This window comes from Macrobrachium nipponense, chromosome 5, assembly GCF_015104395.2.
Source record: "Macrobrachium nipponense isolate FS-2020 chromosome 5, ASM1510439v2, whole genome shotgun sequence".
Lineage (NCBI taxonomy): Eukaryota > Metazoa > Arthropoda > Malacostraca > Decapoda > Palaemonidae > Macrobrachium > Macrobrachium nipponense.
This window is the reverse complement of record NC_061107.1, coordinates 13,224,970-13,247,469: the sequence shown is the minus strand read 5'-3', so window position 1 is coordinate 13,247,469 and position 22,500 is coordinate 13,224,970. Positions and strand designations below refer to the sequence as shown.

Below are 22,500 nucleotides of genomic sequence, written 5' to 3'. Positions count from 1 at the left end.
TCTCGTGTTAAGCGCTAACATGCTGTCAAGTCAGAATTTCAGTCGGTCTTCTTAAAGTATTCGTTGCAACATTCTTTTCCGTGCGTGGAAAATATAATAATAATAATAATAATAATAATAATAATAATGATAATAATAATAATAAATAATAACAGATTTTATTTCAGCCCAAGGCAATGTCAATGGAATATACAGAGTAGCGACAGTAATATACACAGTCTTGATATATGAGGTAACGTGATAAAAAATACATCGGCAATACCCGCACAGTCGTAACAAAAAGTAAAAAAATGTTATTTGTAATAACGGTAATGAAAGCAATAATATTTAGAAGGCTGTTTACCTGACTTTGTAACTGATGTTTTAATATATATATATATATATATATATATATATATATATATATATATATATGTGTGTGTGTGTGTGTGTGTGTGTGTGTGTGTGTGTGTGTGTATGGATTTATGTATTATATAGATAAATATAATTTGATATATTTGTACTGTCGGCCAAAAAACTCGTGGCAGAGTTTCATAATTTTTCGTTCACCTGCCTGACGCACGATTCATGCCTTATTTATCTATTTTTCTTTTCAAAGATGGATGAAATCATGTGTAATGACATAAAAACAGTCACTGATATCTTTAGAACATTATGTTATGTTATTGTGTAAACTATTTTCCATATAGCAAATTGACGTGAACGAAACGAAGTGATAAAAACGTCATATCACAACCATAGATATGCATTACCAAATAGATAGGAGACACCTATCACTAGTAGTATCACATAAACATAGTCCTTAAATTATCATCATTTCAATATTAAGTTGAAGGTAGTTGAACTATTCCATTTGTTAAATTTTACAGAAAACATTGGAATCTCACAAAATGCTATCAAATTTAAAAACAAAAAGAAAAAAAAACCGATATCTTAACAATGTGAACTAGGCGACCTCACTCTATTGGCTTTTGATGTTATGTGCACGGGTATCTAATGTCAATGTGTCATTTATCGGTCTAAGAAACATCCTTCGATGAGCGAGAATTATTGCACTGCATTCGGTGCAAGTTTCTGTTGGAGAGATATCAAGAAAGCTTAATAAACCGAGAGAATCTACATAGATGAATAAAATTGTTTAAAGGACGGCAAAGTTTAGAACATGGGCTAGAGGTGGAATACCTCGAAGCACCACATGAGAGCAAGACAATACAGTAGTGAAAATGTTGCTGAGCAACATTCATTTGTGAACTTTGAATTCTAGTGCCTCGTCACGACATTGCGGAACCAGGGATCATAACTAGCTTTACGCTTATGACTGGTGTCTGATGAATACTTTAGATGGAGAGGAAGAGATTTTTAAATCTACACTTGAAGTCTGATAGTTGTCTAATGAATAAGCAAACTTATCTTTGATGGATGAGAGATTCAGTTAGCTTACTTTTTTTTTCTTTTTTTTTTATCGTGGCCAGTGATTACCACGGATAGGGAGGGACACGGTTTCAATGATGCATGCATTTTTTTTCTTTCAAAAAACCTAAAGAATACATTTTATTGGGAGATACTTTACTACATCGGCCTAATCCTTCCATCACTCCTATAAGCCACCTCCGCTCCGCTCTCTTCTACATCTCAGCGACTAGATCCGACTTCTCACTACGACAGAGTAAAGAAAGCTATATGCATATAAGGGACCTAATAATGAGACCATCACAAATAATAGGAAGCAGTTAAAGACCTGGTGTGATGATGAATAGGAACATGTTATGCAATGATCAAATAGCAACTCTGTTGGCAAAATGTAAAGCAAAAATGGGAATGTTGTTACGGCACTTCAAAACAAGAAAAGCTGAACACATGATTATGCTTTATAAAACATATGTTCGTAGTCCACTTGAATATTGCAATATGATATGGTACCCACACATCATCAAAAGGATATTGCAACAAATAGAGAGTGTACAAAGGTCCTTTACAGCTAGAATATAAGAAGTTAAGGACCTAGACTATTGGGAAAGACTACAATTCTTAAAATTATATAGTCTAGAAAGGAGAAGAACGCTACATGATAATTCAGGCATGGAAACAGATAGAAGGAATAGCAGAAAATATCATGGAACTAAAAATATCAGAAAGAGCAAGCAGAGGTAGATTAATAGTGCCCAAAACTATACCAGGAAAAATAAGGAAAGCACACAGGACATTAATCCACTACGCACCAGCATCGATAAATGCAGCGTCTATTCAATGCGTTTGCCAGCTCATCTGAGGAATATATCAGGGAGTGAGCGTAGAGTGTTTAAGAATAAGCTCGACAAATATCTAAACTGTCATCCCAGACCATCCAAGATTGGAAGATGCAAAATATACCGGAAGATGTACTAGCAACTCTCTGGTAGACATTAGAGGTGCCTCACACTGAGGGACCTGGGGCAACCCGAACAAGATGTAAGGTCTGTAAGGTAAGGTCTCGTGAAAGCATCACTAATGATAACGGTTATTTTAAAATTCCCCGCACCGACAACGGACGCCTTAAAATACATGTTTGTAAAACATTTTCTGTTCAAAGAAAACTTTGCACACATTCCACAAAATGTGTGCATACCCTCGTGTTACACCCTGTAGCCGTCAAAGAGCAACCCTTGATTAAAGCAGTAGGTTTTTCTTGAGAGAAAAAAACAAAAAAAAAAAAAAAAACATGAAATAGACTTAAACGAGAACGTCACCTTTCCTATTTCTTATTCTTCAGCTGCTTATAATATGCTTATGTAAGTAGGTCTAGTAGTTATATTATGTAACTAATTTGAATTTAATTTCTATTAAAAGAAATGAATAGCTACAGAAAGATCATCCTAAGAAAGCTTTAAGGAAAGTAAGCCTTTCGTTAATGTATTCGTCAGTTTTGACTCCCACAGCTTTCCAAGGTGTCCAAATGAAACAGGATGATATGCAAGGAATTCGATAAAAATAAGAAAGAATTATATTCGTTTTGATTTTTTTATAATTGCTTTTTGACTTTGAATAGCTAGGTCTGAGTTAATTATGTTAAGGCAATTATTAAAAAGGATAAGAAGAAAGGCGAACATGGCTAATAAAAAACAAGAATAAAGGGAATAACGAAAAGGTCAAATAAAGCAGATTTATATATATATATATATATATATTGTCGATTTAAATATTCATTAATATTACGTATCCGAGAGAGTATGCTGCTGAAAATAGACCTAGGCTTATCATGTGGGAAAATCAGAAGTCCAATTTAGGCCCACTAAACGTGTCATGCAAATTATTTTATTGATCAAAGGACAAAATTAGTTTAACTAAACATCGTTTTCAAAGAATGTTAACGCCTTGATGTATTTATTTATCGGCTCTAGGAGACGAAATGACAACACTTCAGTGCAGTACGCTTATGTTGAGTCAAGACTCGAGCGGCAGCAAAGCCAACTTCAAAATCTTCGGAATGCTGTTACGAAGCTAGAGTTGAAAATAAAATTAGAATCGTGGACGGTGGACCCATCGGTATATATTTTCCTTACTTTGCAAAATAATTATCTTTCATACGTTTGAATAAAGTCTACTCAGTTCTAATGTCATTTATTTCAAGTATAGCACCTTTGAAAGGAAATTTTATTTATTGTTAAGTACTATTCTGGCACCTGCATATGGCAATATTTCCATAACGAACAATGAATTAAGAAACTACGCCAATTCTTTGTTGGCCGTCTGTACATATATATATATATATATATATATCAATATATATATATCTATATATATATATATATATATATATATATTTATTTGTATATATAATGTGTATGTGTGTGCTCAATCACCTCTTTTTCCTGCCTTTTTAAATAAACAGAAAAGCTCTACAATCCATAAGTTTAATTTCCCTTTTACTATACTCAAGTAGATGTCTCATATTCAAGTAATAAAAATCCTCACTTTTATGTTCCATCAGTGACTTCGTCCTACTTTACAAGTAGGAACTTGGATGTTTCTGACCTGATATTTTCGCCATGGAATGTTGTTTTTTTTTTTTTCTTTTATTCTGCTTTTTTTTTTACTTTGCTTTTATTTCTCTCTCCTCTTCTTTTTTTTTTTTTTTGTTAGAGGAGCGCCTTTTAGAACCTGAGAGCCTTCAGCTCAGGAACGTGGGTTTATGTGTCTCACAAATTCCATTTGCGTCGGTGTAGTCTTATTCATTTTGATGGTGGCCATTTGCAACCGTACACATTAACACGCTCTCTCTCTCTCTCTCTCTCGTCTCTCTCTCTCTCTCTAATACACACACACACACACACACACACACACACACACACACAACACACACATATATATATATATATATATATATATATATATATATATATATATATAAGGTATTTACTATTAGTGATATGTATATAGATGTGTATTTATAAATATACAAATATATATATATATATATATATATATATATATTTATACTATATATATATATATATATATATATATATATGAGAGAGAGAGAGAGAGAGAGAGAGAGAGAGAGAGAGAGAGAGAGAGAGAGAGGAGAAAACAATTCACAACTCTTGATGATCCTTCGTGTCTGGCCACCTTTCATTTCCGTGCCGTCTGCCTTTTAAGCTTTCAATTACATGTCTCGCCTTTTGAATGTGCATGTTGCAGACCTTAATTGAATTGTATGTTGTTTCCTTTTGCACAAAGTCGTAGATGTTTTGAAAACAGATGGGTCCGCCCTATATTTTAATTTTTCTCCTGTGTTCAGTGTTTTATACTTATATTTCGAAAAACTAAGTCATACCTCTGAGGTTATGAAATTGTATCATCGAGATAACACTTGGATGTTATTCATATTTTACCGTTTCATTTGCCCTAATTTCTACTTATTCCCAGTCACTGGAATGGACGACGGGCTTTATTCTATCTTGCACAAGCTGAGGTACACTCAGTCCTTAAGATATCTTAACAAAAGCAGTTGTCAATTAGTTACTTCTTCACTATACCTTATTTTTTATTTCCTCTCCTGAGTGACTTAACCGGTAGACTGTCCTATTCGCCTTAAGCTAAAGCCACTTTTTCAATCAAATTCCCCCGTAAGGGGATAGTGCCGTCAGTGGACCTCATGAGGTGCACTGTAGGCTTTACTTAAGGTTCTTTGTAGCTTGCCTTCGACCCGTAGCTGCAACTACTTTCGTTCTTTTTACGGTACCTCCTTTCATATTCTCTTTCTCCATCTTACTTTCCACCCTCTCCTAACACTTGATTCATAGTTCAACTGCGAGTTTTTCCTCCTGTTACACCTTCCAAACCTTTTACTGTCAATTTCCATTTCAGCACTGAATGACCACGTAGGTTCTAGCGCTTGGCCTTTGGCCTAAATTATATGATCCAATCCATTCCAAGCCAATGAATTCCTTCATATCTTCTCCTTCTCAGTCACTTAACTGGAATCCTTGTCATATTCACCTTAAGCTGAAACCATTTTTCAATCGAATTCCTTCATATCAGCGCCTCAGTGGCGTGGTTGGTATGGTCTTCGCCTGCCACCTCGATGGCCGCGAGTTCGATTCTCTGGCAATCCAGTGAGGTGTTAGAGATGTGTATTTCTGGTGATAGAAGTTCACTCTCGACGTGGTTCGGAAGTCACGTAAAGCCGTTGGTCCCGTCGCTGAATAACCACTGGTTCCATGCAACGTAAAAACACCAAACAAACAAACAAATTCCTTCATATCATCTCCTTCTCAGTCACTTAAACGGAACACTGTGGTATTCGCCTTAAGCTGAAACCATTTTTTCGGTCGAATTCCTTCATATCTTCAACCCGAACCGACGCAGACGTATCCATGACACTTCGAAACAAAACGCTCTCCGTGGGTCTCCTCTCCGTCCATTAATCTGTCTCTCTGTCAGTTCCGGGTGTCGAGGCTATACGTCCATCTCCTTCAGCGTGTGGACAGGTTTATTGAGAAAACTGTTACGGGGGATTTCAGTTGTGTTCCCGATAGACAGCAGACAGCGCTTTTCCGCCCCCCTTCTCATCTCGCTGTTTTTTTTTTTTTTTTTTTTTTTTTTTTCCTGACGGCTGTCGGAATGTCAGGCGGAACGTTCATGCATGCGTCCCTGTTGTTCATTTTCGTTCGCCTTTTCCTCGCATGCACGCACCCTCTGTGTTTCTGGGTTTTTCTGCGACGCCTGGAGGGTATACTTACTCTCTGTACCGTAATGAGAGGTTGATGTATGTATGTATGTATGTATGTATGTAGGAATGCGTTATACTTTTTTTATTTAATTCATGTATGTATGGGAAATTAAAGTGTTTGCACTTCTAACAAATTCTGTTTAATGAACAGAGAATTTATATACTCAGTAATATAAGTGTTATCTTGTTCATTTTAGACATATTACCAGAGGAGAAAATCAGCCATAAAATATAATCACATAATTTAACTGTGCTTTCTATTATTATTATATTTTGTTTCTATCACAGTCATCCTATTCGACTGCGTGATTTTTATAATGTGTGGTTCTGGGTTGCATCCTACTTCCTTAGGAGTCCTTCATCTTTTCTTACTATGGCCGCTGTTTCTAGGAGCACACCCTTCTGCATGAGTCCTGGAGCTTCTGCGGCATATAACTTTTCCAGTTTTCTATTATTATTATTATTGTTATTATTATTATTTCAACAGTTTCAAAATAAGGCAACGGTTCTTTCTATTATAACTGTTATGATTATTACAGTCTACAAATTAGGACATTTATACTCTACAAAGTCAAGGACAGTTTATCCTTTAATTCGGTTGAAGAGAAGAACTCGTTATACGAGTGGGTTACATGCTTGCCTACCGATTCGGTAGTCCGAAGTTCGATTCTCCGCTCTGCCAATGTGGAACTAGAGGAATGTATTTCTGGTGATGAGAGATTCATTTCTCGATATGATGTGGTTCGGATTCCACAATAAGCTGCAGGTCCCGTTGCTAAGTAACCAGTTGGTTCCTAGCCACGTAAAAAATATCTAATCCTTCTAATCAGCTCAGTGGTGTGGTTGAATTAAGATATACTTATTTTTAAGAGAAGAACATATAACTGGAAAAAGCTGCGTGTCTTATCTCCTTGAATTTTAAAATACCGAGCAGCTTCTTGTTTTAATGAAGAAGAGATCAAGGGACTGCAGGATGCAACCGGATGATTAAGAAGCAAGCAAGCAAGCACTTTGTTTTACTTTGTCTGCCTTTTGTCTAGATAGGACGAACGCCGGCCATGTTAGATTTTAAATCTCCATCGATTAGTCAGTTCTGTCCTGTAATTTATTTATTTATTTAATTATTTATTTAATTACTCGTTTATTGATTTATTTTATTTTATTTATTTTATTTACTTTTTTTTTTACTTATTTATTTTATTTTCCCGTGCCTTTAAAAATCGGTTAATTGAAATATCTTTCTTATTCTTTAAGAAGAAATTTGATCTATAAATGAAATTTCTTCTGACTTGTTTTCGTAGATTGCATTAACTTTTTCCCCCTCTTAATTTTATCCATTATTGTGTCTTGCTTCTGTTTTCCTATTTTCTGTGCTACAATTCTTTTCTCGTAAATGTCTTCGTGATTGATGCGAAATCAAATGAAAATAAAACAAATATATGATAATAATAATAATAAAAAAGATGAAGTAACAATAAGGCAAGCGATTAAATGAAAAAAATAAAATAAAAGCTTAAACGAAATCAAATAAAATAGAACAAATGAGTATAATGATAATAACAATAAAAAAAATAATAAATTAAGAATGAACGGGCGAAACGCCCCCCAGTCAAGCAGCTCGAAAACTAATTAGTGAAGTCTTTAAGGAAAGTCTGCACTTCATCTGCTGCGTCAACTAAGGCACATTCCGTCAATATTTGCAAAGGGGGCCGGCGTAAGGGGGGGGGAAGAGTTCCCCCCGTTCCCCCCACCTAACCCCCGCCGCCGCCCAGCTGCTGCTATGTTGCTCCGGCTTAGAAAGACGGCCTTCTTGAACTGTACTTCATCATACGCGTGTATTCTGGATGGGAAGAGGAGGAGAGAGAGAGAGAGAGAGAGAGAGAGAGAGAGAGAGAGAGAGAATAACATGCACACACACACTATTATATATATATATATATATATTATATATATATATATATATATATATATTATATATATATATATATATATGTATATTAGTATTGTGTGTGTATCTGTATGTGTGTATTATGAATGTATGTATATACTCGTCTTACTCACCTGTCTTTTGAAATGAATTTAATGCTCCCACACCCTTTTTTGATGACCGCTTGGAATGGAAGCCGACTCTCCCAACCGCCAGTTGTACCTAACTACTTAAGGTACTAATGGTTAACGTCACTGCTGAAGGTACTAAACTGCCCCATTGTGCCAAACCTGCTTTACTCCCAAAGAAAAAAAAAAGGATTTAGTCGTTAGAAATTATAAAAACCATTAGTAAGTATTTTAATTGTTAGGCAGTTATATATATATATATATATAGATATATATATATATATATATATGATATATATATATATATATATATATATATTATATATATATGTTTGTGTTCGTATTTTGGAACACATGTATATTCCCCTAATATACCATGGATTGATACTTGCATGGAAAATAACTATACATGTTTTCGAAACCAGCGTAAGCTTGCAACTAATCTTCGTGAATAATTCATTCATTTTCTATTTTTAATGCATATAAATTTTTTTTCCTTTTTTTCTTTCCTTTTGCATTTGGGAACTCGCTGGTTTTCGGCCTTTTTCCCGGTTGACGGGATGAGCCTGAATATATGCAATGCACATTTTACGTACACAGAGAAGATTTATGTTCTGTATACAATACCCAGCGAAGATTAATGGTGTTTATGGCAGCATTTCTGGGAAATGTAGTCGGGATCAGTTGGTGAATTTTTAATGGTGGACTTGGGTTTTTTTTGGCCATCGCCTTTCCGAGCTGGGTCATCAGATCTGGAGATTTATGATGAGAGAGAGAGAGAGAGAGAGAGAGAGAGAGAGAGAGAGAGAGAGAGAGAGAGAGAGAGAGAGTCAGTCAAGGCAGGGGAGAAGTGCTTGCTTTCATGCAGGCTTAGATTTTATAATTATGTTTAGGAAATTTATGCGCCTTTTACCAGATTTATTTTCCCTGTTGTGAGGACATTGATGTACTTATAATTATAAATGCATAGAACGTTGTAAATCCCCATCAGAGTCTATACGACATCCAAGTGTATTTGTGCTATAGTTGGTGTCGTCACATAGATCTAATAACTCATGTTAGCGCCTCAGCGGCGTGGTTGGTATGGTATTAGCTTCACACCTCGGTGGTCGCAGGTTCGGTTCTCGGCCATTCCATTGAGGAGTGAGAGGTGTGTATTTCTGGTGACAGAAGTTCACTCTCGACGTGGTTCGGAAGTCACGTAAAGCCGTTGGTCAAGTTACTGAATAATCACTGGTTCCATGCAATGTAAAAGCACCATACAAACAAACAGTAACTCATGTTATCACTTTGTTTATTTGAAATTTTTATTATTTGAAATTCACCTAATCCAAAACTATTTTTAATATTACTTTTTTGGGGGGCGTTGCGGGGTTGCAGTAAGACTAAAGAGAATTTCTCCATCGGGCATTAGTGACAAGAAATCTTCCTCAAAGAAGAGCAAAGACCAAACATTTTTTTTATTTCGTTTACTATAAATTCCATAGCTTACGTTTCACCTTAACCTCGAGGATTTTCCATGCAATTAAAGAAAGCTGACAATTACGTTAAATTTATATATATATATATATATATATATATATATATATATATATATATATATATATATATATATATATATATAGAGAGAGAGAGAGAGTAGAGAGAGAGAGAGAGAGAGAGAGAGAAGAGAGAGCACTGAATGGATTAAACATTTTCGTCTTAATTATGATTGGTCTTTAGGTCTTTAAGGGATGTGATAACACAGATATTCTTTAACGTACTGGCTTGGGACGTAACGGATTACGTGATGGAAGTAGGGTTGCTATTTTGTGTACGTTGTATTTCCGTTGTAGCACTGGGGCCGCGGGAGATCGTTGCTTATTGCCACGATGAAATTACCAACGTTTCTTGCAATGTCTGATTCTTGGGTGGGCGATGAGGTTCCTTTTAGAAGCGTGGTAATAAGGGTAGGCTTTTGGTGTATTAACAAGGGCTCCAATATATTTACTCTAGTTGAATCTTGGCACTTCCATCTGCTTTTAAAACCGCCGAGTACTTCCTTGTTTTCTAATATGGTGGAGATGAATAGCCCCTTCCTGGACGGGGCACAGATCTCCTTTAAGGCGCGCATTTTGATCATTCCGATGTACTGATTAGTGAGGATGTCTTCGACTTTGGCAAGTGGGACTGTTCTTCATAATGACGTCCCTCATCTTCTTATTCCTGTAGCAGACGATGTACTTTAGTATCGTAGACTTTGGTAAAGGGCGTTTTCTTGAATATTATCACGAATGGCCATCCCCTTCTGGTACGTCTCGAGTCCTTGGCTGCCTGTCTACATACTATATCCGTCGAGGGCGTCCTTAGCATGGAGATTGATAAATTTATTGGAAATCAGCGCCTCAGTGGCGTGATTGGTTTGGTGTTGGCGTGCTACCTCTGTGGCCGCAAGCTCGATTCTCGGGCATTCCATTGAGGTGTGAGAGATGTGTATTTCTGATGGTAGAAGTTCAATCTCGACGTGTTTCGGAAATCACGTAAAGCCGTTGGTCCCGTTGCTGAATATTCACATGAATCTGATGATGATACAAATGAAGACAAATAAGTAGCTTATTGGTAGAGCTCTTGACTCTTATTTGCAAGTTTTTGTTGTTGATTCGAAGGCCTGCCTCCCACCACTCGACCCAGCTGCGAATGCGTGTGAGCTTATGCTGGTGATGGGAAAGTGGACATGTGGATAGCAGCCTCATCCCCTGTATCCACATGACGTCGCCTTTTCTAAAAGGGAAAAAAAGGTGTAAGCAAAAAAATTTATGTTTTTGAACTGGCAGAAAAAAGGCGTGATCTGACCTCCAGCTTACTCGGGACGCCTGCAAGATTTTTCACTTGATGTGAATTGGCTTTTGTAATTGATAGTCATAGTACTACTCTTACTAACAACAAAGATCAAATAAAAAGGACACAAAGAGAACGCATTCATATATTCTCAGTTATAATTGGCAACACAAAATAATCGAACAGACAGACTAAATCCATTACACCTAATAATTTAAAACGTGCTAAAAATCTACGGTCAAATAGAGCCTGGTTTCACCAACGAAAATAAAAATGAATATGCTATATTTTGTTAGGAATAATTTTTTCTGGACTGTTTAACTTCCATATTATTTTTATTTAATTTTCATTCTTATAAATAAATCATAAATGTCCTATCCTAAAATTCCTGTGTCTTTAACTCAACGCGAAATACCGTTTTCAGACCTTTTTAGACTTTTCCATAGGGCTTTCCAACCCCCTCCCCCAACAAGAACAACAACAACAACAAAGTAGTTTGTAGGCTTACCCCCGAGCAAGCGAAAAATTTAGGGGATCTGCTTTGTGTAACACAATCGAAAAGGTGGAAAAAATGATGGGCTCTTTAACAGCCAAAGGAATTAAACTTTTAAGATTATATTTCTAGAATAATAGTGGTCGTGAGTGATACAATCTCCGCTAGCTCAACTTGTCTGCTAAACCGATCTTCTCTGTATCTCGTTGATTACCAGGAGATTAGTATTCCAATCCTCTGGATAGACGCCGGATTGGTGATTGTTCCAGTCAATGATGATATGAACAGGAAGGGCAGTGCGTTTCTGATGTTATTTCGTTATCTTTTAAGCTTGTTTGCCCAACTGTTAATCTTTCTGTGTTTACGATCGTTATGATATAAATCTCTGGTTTATTTGTAACACATATATACGTATGTATCATGTATTATATGCTTGTTAGCTTGTTATTCAATTGTTTTTCTATGTTATGACCTATATGCCTACATGAATCAGATGCATTGGATATTTTTTAAACACGTACACTCATGTATGTATGTATGTATGTATGGTATATGTATGTATATGTATGTATTTATGCATATACATACATATATATATATATATATATATATATATATATATATATATATGTATGTATCATTACCCTGTTTTCCATTACTTTCCTCCCTGTGTTATTCAATTACCTTTTTATCTCCTGTATTATGATCGTCATGATACAAATGCAGACTCCATACACATACATATGTATGTACGTATTTTATATACGTATGATGTCATAAGGTGGACTAGATTTACGAGAAGACGTGGAGAGACTTGAAATATGATAAGCTGATGCAAATTTCCTATAATTGCAAAGCCTTGGGGAGATAAGATTAAAGAGATGCCATGTTGTTAGCCGGGCGAAGGATTCTGAAGGTGAGCGAAGTTGAGCGCTTGATAGGAAATACTGGTTCAAGTTTTGTTGGTTTGAATTAGTTTATCTTCATTAGGATTCATCCTTGGTTCGCTTGGTAAAGGATGAATATGTCTGTAATTGTTTTTTTTTTTTTTTTTTTTTTATTTCTGTGATGTCTCATATTCGCGATATATATATATATATATATATATATATATATATATATATTAATATATATATATAATATATATACATACATATATACATACATACCTACATACATACATACATACATCTGGTTCTGTATCCAATTCCCAAAAAAATAATCCATGCTATCCCTAGTTTTTTTTTTTTTGTTTTTTTTCGTCACCTCGTTATCTTCGTCATGACAATTTCACGCTTCCCCTCTCTTCCTGAAGGCCGAGTTTTGCATTTTCCCACCAGATTTGACAGTTTTCTTAAACCCCCTTCCTTAACCCCCCCCCTGGTCATCTCATAAGCTATAAGATTTGACTCGCACCAATTCCAGATATTTTCGTGGCTTGGAGACGAGTGATCGAAGTGGGAACGAGTGGGCGGACTGGCTTCCTATTGTGTGTGTGTGTGTGGTGTGTGTGTGTATGTGTGTACGTGTGTGTTTTACGGAAGGGTGGGTTAGGGGTAAGTGCTGAGTTCAAGGACTGAGAGAAGGAAGTGTCAATTAGAATAAGTATCATTGAAATGGGCAATTTCACTTCGTTTTGTTAATTACTGTCTATGGTGCATTTTATTATTATTATTATTATTATTATTATTATTATTATTATTAGGCAAATAATGTCTTCCCAAGCCACAATGCCAAAGTAGAACTTATATCGCAAAGAGTAATTCCCGAATTACAAAAAATTATGATTTCAGAAATACAAAATGAAGTGAAAATCAAATACTAAACAAACCCAATAAACAGATTACCTCAGAATCATTTCGCCGAAGGAAAATTATTCAGAAAATCAGTCCTCAGGATCATTTTACTGAAAGAAAATTATTAAGAAAATCAGTCCTCACTCATTTTACCGAAGGAAAATTATTAAGAAAATCAGTCCTCACTCATTTCACTGAAGGAAAATTATTAAGAAAATCAGTTCTCAGAATCATTTCACCGAAGGAAAAATTATTAAGAAAATCAGTCCTCAGAATCATTTCGCCGAAGGAAAATTATTCAGAAAATCAGTCCTCAGGATCATTTTACTGAAAGAAAATTATTAAGAAAATCAGTCCTCAGAATCATTTTACCGAAGGAAAATTATTAAGAAAATCAGTCCTCAGAATCATTTCACCGAAGGAAAATTATTAAGAAAATCAGTCCTCAGAATCATTTCGCCGAAGGAAAATTATTAAGAAAATCAGGCCTCAGAATCATTTCACCGAAAGGAAAATATGAAGGAAATCAGTCCTCAGAATCATTTACCGAAACAAAAATATTAAGAAAACCAATCATGAAATAGTAAGATAAGATTAAAGGAACATATACCTAAAAAAAAAATCCCATCACGACAAATGAATTACACCCAAATCCCAAACCATAAAATACCAAATTAAAAAGGAGAATGAGAATGTAATCCTGATGAAGACGAATAGGTTACGTCAGTCTCTGATCGATTTATTGTCTCCGGAGAGAACACATCATTAATAAGGTTCTTATGCGTCTCTCTCTCTCTCTCTCTCTCTCTCCGTCAGGAGGAAGACCTCATCATCAGTCAGCGGCCTAGAGCGTCGCGTCCTCAGCCTCATTCCTTCGGGGCGTTTGTCATTTGTCATTTTTGTCGTTTTTTTCGTCACTCTGTGACTCATTTGTCAAGGTTCGTTCGTCGCTTTTGCTTTTTTTGTCAGTTTTGGGTTGTTATTTTTTTTTTTTTTTATTTAACTCTTCATTCGTTAAATTTTAATTGTCTGTTTGTGTTTTTCTTATCTTTTCGTTTCCCGTTTTTCATTTGTCGCCGATTTTTCTTTAATATTTCATTTATTTTAATTTTCTGTTTGTGTTAGTTTTTTTTTTTCTATTTGTCGTTTCCTGTCATTTTTCATCTCCAATGTTTACTTGTCACATTTCACCATCCAGTTTTCTGTTCCAGTTTTCGCCCCCTTTTTTTTTACGATTGCCCTTTCTTTTATTCTCTGGAATTACCAGTTATTCGTCGTTACATTATTTTTAACGCATTTACTGAATTTATTTTTTACAGAATTCTCCCAATTCTTCTGCAAGTCATGAGAAGAATTGAGAGAATTCTGTATAAAATAAATTCTGTAAATTCCGCCGTTACATTTAATAAAATCATGTTTGAAAAAGAGGTCTGTTTCCAGCATATTATTATTATTATTATTATTATTATTATTATTATTATTATTATTATTATTTTATTATTATTATTATTATTTTCTTCTTACAAATTCCATTCCGTAATCAGTGCACTTTATCCTTAAACCGACGGAGGTTATAAAATGATTTTAATAGCCAGCGATTAAATGGGATCAATTTAACCGCAGAGTTATACGTGTTCGTTATTCATCTCTCATTCATTTCTCATTCGCGTTATTCATTTCCATCGCTTACCTTTGATGTATCGGCGTATGTTTATGAATAATACGTTTATCTTATTGTAATAAAAAAATAAAACGCTACAGCGTCAGATCCTTTTCATATATCGCATATTGAATTTTATTTGGTTTCTCTCATTGATATTAATATTATTTCAGTGGCTTGAATTTGTCAAAGAATGTTCTTTGTCACCTTTGTCTGAAGTGCAGTTCTTTGTTTTATATAACTTTTTCTTATATAATGAAAGTAATTAAAGGTACCGGTTAATTTAACATCAGTTTACTTATTATTATGTATATATATATATATATATATATCTACACATATGTGTGTGTATATCTATTCACAGGTCCAGTCACCAAGGGGGTTAAAGAATTATGGATCCCTCGAGGAGGATGAATCCGAGCCACCACTATGACGGGACACGAGTGTCATAACCAAAACGAACACCCGTAGGCCACAAAAACTCGTATATAATATCGATATATATATATAATATATATTATATTATTTATAATTATATATATATATTATATATACAATATATATATTTATTATGATATATATATATATCATAATATAATATTAGTCTATAGGTGATTATATATATATGTGTGTGTGTGTGTGTGTGTGTGTGTGTGTGTGTGTGTAGCTATCCCACACCCCAGACTCACAACAACAAAAATGAAAGCGTCTTCTCTTCTGGGTCACACAGAGGATTCTCGATTGCTCTGGAAATTCGTCAAGAAAGTTCCAGAAAGAATATCTAACTCGTGATTAATGCACCTGCCATTGTCGGAGGTTAATTGAATGAAAGGTACGACTTACTTTCGGTAATGGATGATGATGGCGGAGGAGGAGGAGGAGGAAGGGTGACCTGGGTGTATGTCCCCGGGAGGGAATGAATGGAACGGAGTTGGGAGGGGAGTTCCCGTTAGAGTTAGATGACAGTCTGCTTTTTCTGAAGAAAACTTCATTTATTGGAGGTGATGGACGACTTAGATTGACGATGATGAAGGGTGATTTCCAACCCCCCTCCCCCTCCCCCCTCCCCCTCCGTGATTGATAAGAAGGGAAGTCATTCCGAGATTAATGTGTGATTAATAGATGGGAATATTTCGATTAAAAAAAAAAAGTTACGGAGAGATGGGAGAATGGGTTTGCCTTCATATCGATGACGAACCGTTAATTGCTGATATGAGATTGCTTGCAAATGCGAATATAATAATTCGCGCCCGGAGCGGTTTTATGATCTTTCATTAATTACGACGAATCAGACTGCGCGATTGGACAAGAAGTCGCTCTCCGAAAAGGGATTAGTGGTGCAGATTGGTAAAGGAAATATTCTCAGACAAATCATGATAAATGGATTTTTAGGGGACAGACTGAGGTACAATATTTTGACGCAACAGGCAAGACGGTTAGATTGTTAATTGGTTTTTGTTTGGTCTGATTGATTGGTGTGGGTGACTTTAGTGACGTGTATAATTAGAAATGGACTTACGAAAAGCTGTTTATATCAGGAACAGGACAACATTTGTGAAAAGAGACAACCTTCGAATACACCCACACAAATCCACAAACAGACAATTGCTTTTATATATATATATATATATATATATATATATATATATATTTATATATATATATATGAAATAAAGGGAGCCACAAAAACACCAAAATATAGAAAGGAAGTACTGTATTTTGGCGTTTTTATGGGCTCCTTTTATTAGATGGAATTCTGTTGTAACAACATTTTTTTACCAGTCATATATATAAGTGCTGATGTGAAAATGCTGTTTTTGTTGATGTGAGAGAAATAGAAGAATTGTTTGACATTGACAACATTTTTGCTCTATTTACAAACACGGAAAACCACAGCGAAAGAGAGAGAGAGCCAAGGAAACTGAGTACTCTGTCAGTAGAGAGAGAGAGAGAGAGAGAGAGAGAGAGAGAGAGAGAGAGAGAGAGAGAGAGAGAGAGTAACCTCGACTGTAAATTTATATACAAGTATATATATTAGCTTTTAAAAGCTGCTGTGTTCCTGATTATTTATCATTCTTTTTACCATCGTGGTTAACAAACACCCACAAGAATCTTTATTGTACTTGTTTTTTGTGGTTAGTGTTTTGCGCACACGCGTCCTCTCTCTCTCTCTCTCCCTGACGGAGTACTTAATCAAGTTGTCAATTATCGAGGCAGCTTAAAATGAAAGCATTTTTTAGAACTGCGATAATCCTAAGGATCTCTCTCTCTCTCTCTCTCTCTCTCTCTCTCTCTCTCTCTCTCTCTCTTAATATATATATATATCAAAAGGTGCGAATATCCAAGAAGATCAATAAGAGTTTATTAAGAAACGTTTCGTGCCACCCTGACACATCATCAGTAATATAAAGATAATTAAATTTTTAAATTAGATAATTACAGTTTAATTGCTAATTCGAAAGGAATATATATACAAAAAAATAAAGTTACTCGTAAAAACTAGTTATGAAGAAATACAGAACTAAGGAAACTAAAATTATTTACAAGGTGACATTAAAATTGACGAAAGTTAAAAATACATGAAGAATATTAATCTTTACAAGGTGAAGACTGAGAAAGGAATGACTGTAGGATATATATATATGTATATATATATATATATATATATATATATATATATATATATATATATATATTATATATAATATGTATTATATATTATATATAAATATATAAATACACACACACACACACACACACAGGGCACATATATATATATATATATATATATATATATATATATATATATATATATATATATATATATATATATATATATTAACTTTATCACTTACACAATTTGTTTTGTGCATTAATACAATTACCTAACAGGAACCCGCATCGTTGATACCGTATGGTATCTAGCCGGAGATATATATTCTAGAAAAGTTACAAGCTTTCTAGAGCAAACCGGCCTCATTGTCAAGTATCCGTTTTGTGGCCAAGATAACTCATAACTTTTCTTGAATGAATATCCCTGCTGGATATTCATCAAGTTTCAATGAGGTCCTGGTTTGTAATATATATATATATATATATATATATTATATATATATATATATATATATATATATATTATATATATATTATATATGTGTGTGTGTGTGTGTGTGTGTGTGTGTGTGTGTATATATATGTATATAATTTTTTTTGAAGGTTAGCAGTCATTTCTCTCTCTCTCTCTCTCTCTCTACTCCTCTCTCTCTCTTTGATTTGGACCGGCCAGCGGTTGAAATTAGTGTATTGATATTAGGGACGTTTAAGCCAGCAATTTCTGCTGGATATTTCGTGTGGTGCAATTGTTGTAATTTAAGACGGGAGGATCTGGCTAACTGTTGATATATATATATATATATATATATATTATACATATATATATATATATATATACATATATATAATATTATATTATATATATATATATATATATATATATATATATATATATCACACAGCACATAATGCATTTCTTCACTCTTACCTGTGTTATAGCAAATGATGGTCCTTTAGTATTATTATTTGAGGTGAAATCCCATCCACGTCACCACTGATGCACATGTGTTTACATATATAACACACACCACAATTCTTCACTTATATATATTTGTGTGTGCATGTATGAATGAATACATGTATATTATATTTTGTATGTGCGTATGCGTGTGTGTATGTGAAAGCGCTCAAGTGCTTGGTATCTTTTCGTGTCTTACGTTATAGTGAATGTTTGCAGATCTCTCACGCGAGCCAGAACTGTGTAAATAATTCAGTTAAATTGATCAAGACGGCTAAACAAATAATATGACTCAGAAGTTCGATCTACACAAGTCTTATCGCTTCGTTGTTCTGTGAATCTTGGAGGACGTTACCTTGAATTCAGCTCATTCCTTCGCTAATTGTTAAGAAACTTTACTTTTTTTTCCTTTTTCACAGTTATAAAACACTGTAATTAGACCCCGCTCCCCGTCGTTCTTGTTTAACCCCTTCCACACTGTGATTTCGTTCAAAATCCTTGTTTTCAGGTAGAGCAATTCGGAATTAAAAGAGTCGAACCCGAAGGCAAGATTTGAATATAACACAACTTGATAACCTCAATGAAACGCGCCCGTCCAAGGTAGATTGGGATAGAGTGACATTTGTCTGAGAGAGAGAGAGAGAGAGAGAGAGAGAGAGAGAGAGAGAGAGAGAGATATTAAAAAAAAAAAAGAAATGTGGATTTTCGTCCTGTTTGCTGCTTGGGTACATAAAAATCCACCAAGCAAAGGTAGGTAGGTAGCTTACTGAACGCATAATCCGCGGAGCTCGGCGGGAGCAAATAAAAAGAGATCTTGGCGGGAAAATGACTGCCAACAAAACACGCCCAATCCGGTGCACCTCCGCAAACTTCACGTCCTCCTCCTCCTCCTCCTCCTGTTAGTTCTTCTTCTCCTTCTTTTCATTCTCCTCCTCCTCCTCCTCCCTTAGTACGTCCTTGGAGGTTAGTCTTCCGCGTAAAAGTTAGTAGGATACGAGGTCCTCCAGTAGGATCGATAAGACACAGTGCCAATTTTGACGAAAAAAAAAGAGAGAAATGAGAGGCTTAGGGTTGAAGAGGATGGTGGGGGTATCACACACACACACACACACACACACACCCTGTTATACGCTTGAGGTTAGCTGGATCTTAGTTACTGGGTGTTGACACACGCTTTGGGCTTTGGCAAGGAGTTAGTAGCCGCCTCATTTAGTGTGTGTGTGTGTGTGTGTAGAGATAGGCAGGTCTGGCGTGGTGTGGAATTTGGTTGTACGTTTCTGAAACCATCCTGCGTTAAATTCAAAGCCCTCCAATGAAGTCTCGATCGTTGTAGAAGAATAGTGAATTTTTTTGGAAAAACTTTCTGAAGACTACGAGAAGCCTCCAGGTCCAGAGATCTCCGAATAAACCATTTTGATATGCGAGGCTATTTTTCCATACCAAAGAGAGACTCGGTAACGTGCGAAGGATTTTGGTAATGCGCGCTGGATTTCTGGAAGAAGCCTCCTGGAAAGCTGGAAAGGTGAGAACATTGTGAGGAGGGAAAATCGATGGGCCTCTCAGTGAATTTGACAGTGGTTTTTTTTTTCTTTCTTTTTTTTTGCCTGTTCTAGGGGGAAAAATTTTTCTTTTTGGAAGGCTTTCCTTTCCAGTAACCTTTCTTGTTACAAACGTTTATGTCTGAAAAAAACATTTCTTGATAAAAACGTTTCTATTTGAAAAGCTTTTCTTTCTAATAATTTTAGTTAAGGTCGTTTCTTTTTTGAAAAGCTTTTCTTGCTTAAAAATTTTCCTGAAAAAAAAACTTGCCTGTCTGATAACTTTTCGTGATAAAAACGTTTCTATTTGAAAAGCTTTTCTTGCCATAAACGTTTCTTTATGAAAAATATTTCTTTTTTTATCGTTTTTGTTGATAAAATCGTTTCTTTTTAAAACGTGTTCTTGCTAAAAACTTTTTTCTGAACTTTTCTTGTTAAAAACTTTTTGTGAAACACGTTTTTTGTTAAAAACGTTTCTTTTTTTGAAAATCTTTTCCTATTAAGAAACATTTGTTGCTAAAAACGTTTCTTTTTGAAAAACTTGTCTTTATAAAAAATATTTTTTTATAATTTTTAAATAGTTTCTTTTTGAAAAACATTTCTTGTTGAAAACTTTTTTTTGCTAAAAACGCTTCTCTCTGAAAAAACATTTGTTGTTAAAAACGTTTCGTTATAAAAAAAATTATCTTGTTAAAGACGTTTCTTTATGAAAAACAAATCGTTTTATAATGTTTTTAAAAATTGTTTCTTTCTGAAAAACTTCGTTCTGGAAAAACGTTTCTATTTTGAAAAACTTGTGTTGCTAAAACGTTTCTTTGTATATAAAAAGGTTTCTTGTTAAAAAGTTTTTTTTTATGAAAAACAAATCATTTTATATATTTTTTTAAAATCTTTTCTTTCTGAAAAACGTTTCTTGTTAAGAGCTTTTCCATATTGAAAAAACAATTGCTGCTAAAAACTTTTCTCTATTGAAAAACTTTTGTTGCTAAAAACGTTTCTTTATAAAAAAAACACAATCTTTTTATAATTTTTAAAAAATCGTTTCTTTCTGAAAACTTTTCTATTTGAAAAACGTTTCTTGTTAAAAACGTTTCTGTTTTGAAAAACTTGTTTTGCTAAAAATGTTTCTTTTTTGAAAAAAAATTTTGTTGCTAAAACGTTTCTTTCTGAAAACGTTTCTTTTTGAAAAACGAATCTTTTTATAATTTGTTTTAAATCGTTTCTTTCTGAAAAACAAACTTTACTTTCTGAAAAACGCATCTTGTTAAAAAAGTTTCTAAATATGTTTGTTTTTTGAGAAACTTTTGTTGCTAAAAACGTTTCTTTTTTGAAAAACTTGTTGCCAAAAAGTTTCATTTTTAAAAAAGCTTTTGTTGATAAAAACATTTTCTTTTTTGAAAAACTTGTTAAAAACGTTTCTTTTTGAAAACTTTTGTTGCTAAAAACGTTTTTCTTTTTGAAAAACTTTTGTTGCTAAAAAGTTTCTCTTTTAAAAACTTGTTGCTAAATACGTTTCTTTAAGAAAATAGTTTGTGAAATTTTTTTATATATCTGCATATGGCAGTGTCTGTTTATATAGTATACATACTCTTTATGACAGAATTCTCCCAATAAGAGCATAAACCGAAAACGTTATTGATTCCCTTAGAAAAATTAAAGTGTATTTCCCCAACCTCTCGATGGACCCATAAAAGGTTTCTGCTACCTGAAAGGTTGAAAAAAAAGTGTTCCTTTAATTAGGAAAATTAAAAAGCCTTTCTATTTTTGTTTAAGTGCTATATTGGATAAATTGGATTTGGGTACTTTTCTGTGCGAGCCTGAGAGAAGATTTGGGTGATCTTTAAAGAAGAAAAAAATTGGAGGATATTTACTCGTATCCTCTTCCGAACAGAAAAAAAGGGTTTGGGGGGAGGGAGGAAAAAGACATAGGGTTAAAAATAAAATAAAAGGATAAATGACGCACAGAGGAGCAGGAGGATTTTGTACTACAGATTTCTACGCCCCGATAAAGGTGGATCTATTGTATACCTTTTAAAACCTTTAGGAAAAAAATCTAACTTCGACAGTTTTTTTTCCTTTTTTTTTTTTTTTTTTTTGGTCAGATTGCAACTTTTACTGGAAGTTTTATTTTTTTGATGTGTGTGACTGTTGGCGTATTTTGTATTGTTAAGAGTCGTTTAGACTTCCTTCCGTCGAAATTTTTAAATGTATAGGCCGTGCATGTGCTTTATGTGTTATGTATTTGTATAGGAGTTACTGCTGTGTGTATATATATGTGTGTGTGTATTTATGTATTTATGTACGTGTGGGGCTTGGTATATCAGATTATCCGAGTATATTTTAGTATTGTTGTGAATCA

General features: G+C 34.4%; 1 protein-coding gene across 5 annotated transcripts in view; it reads left to right on the top strand.

Annotated features, from left to right (window-relative positions):
* Positions 1-22,500, top strand: part of LOC135215210 (Ig-like and fibronectin type-III domain-containing protein 1) — a 485,867-nt gene that overhangs the window by 172,001 nt on the left and 291,366 nt on the right. The window contains exon 1 of one of the 5 annotated variants that reach the window (XM_064249704.1): positions 19,847-20,125. The exons of the other annotated variants lie outside the window; for them this stretch is intronic. The gene's annotated coding sequence lies outside the window, so the exon portion shown is untranslated. Of the gene's footprint in view, positions 1-19,846; positions 20,126-22,500 lie in introns of those variants that run through there. 5 annotated transcript variants of the gene reach the window in all.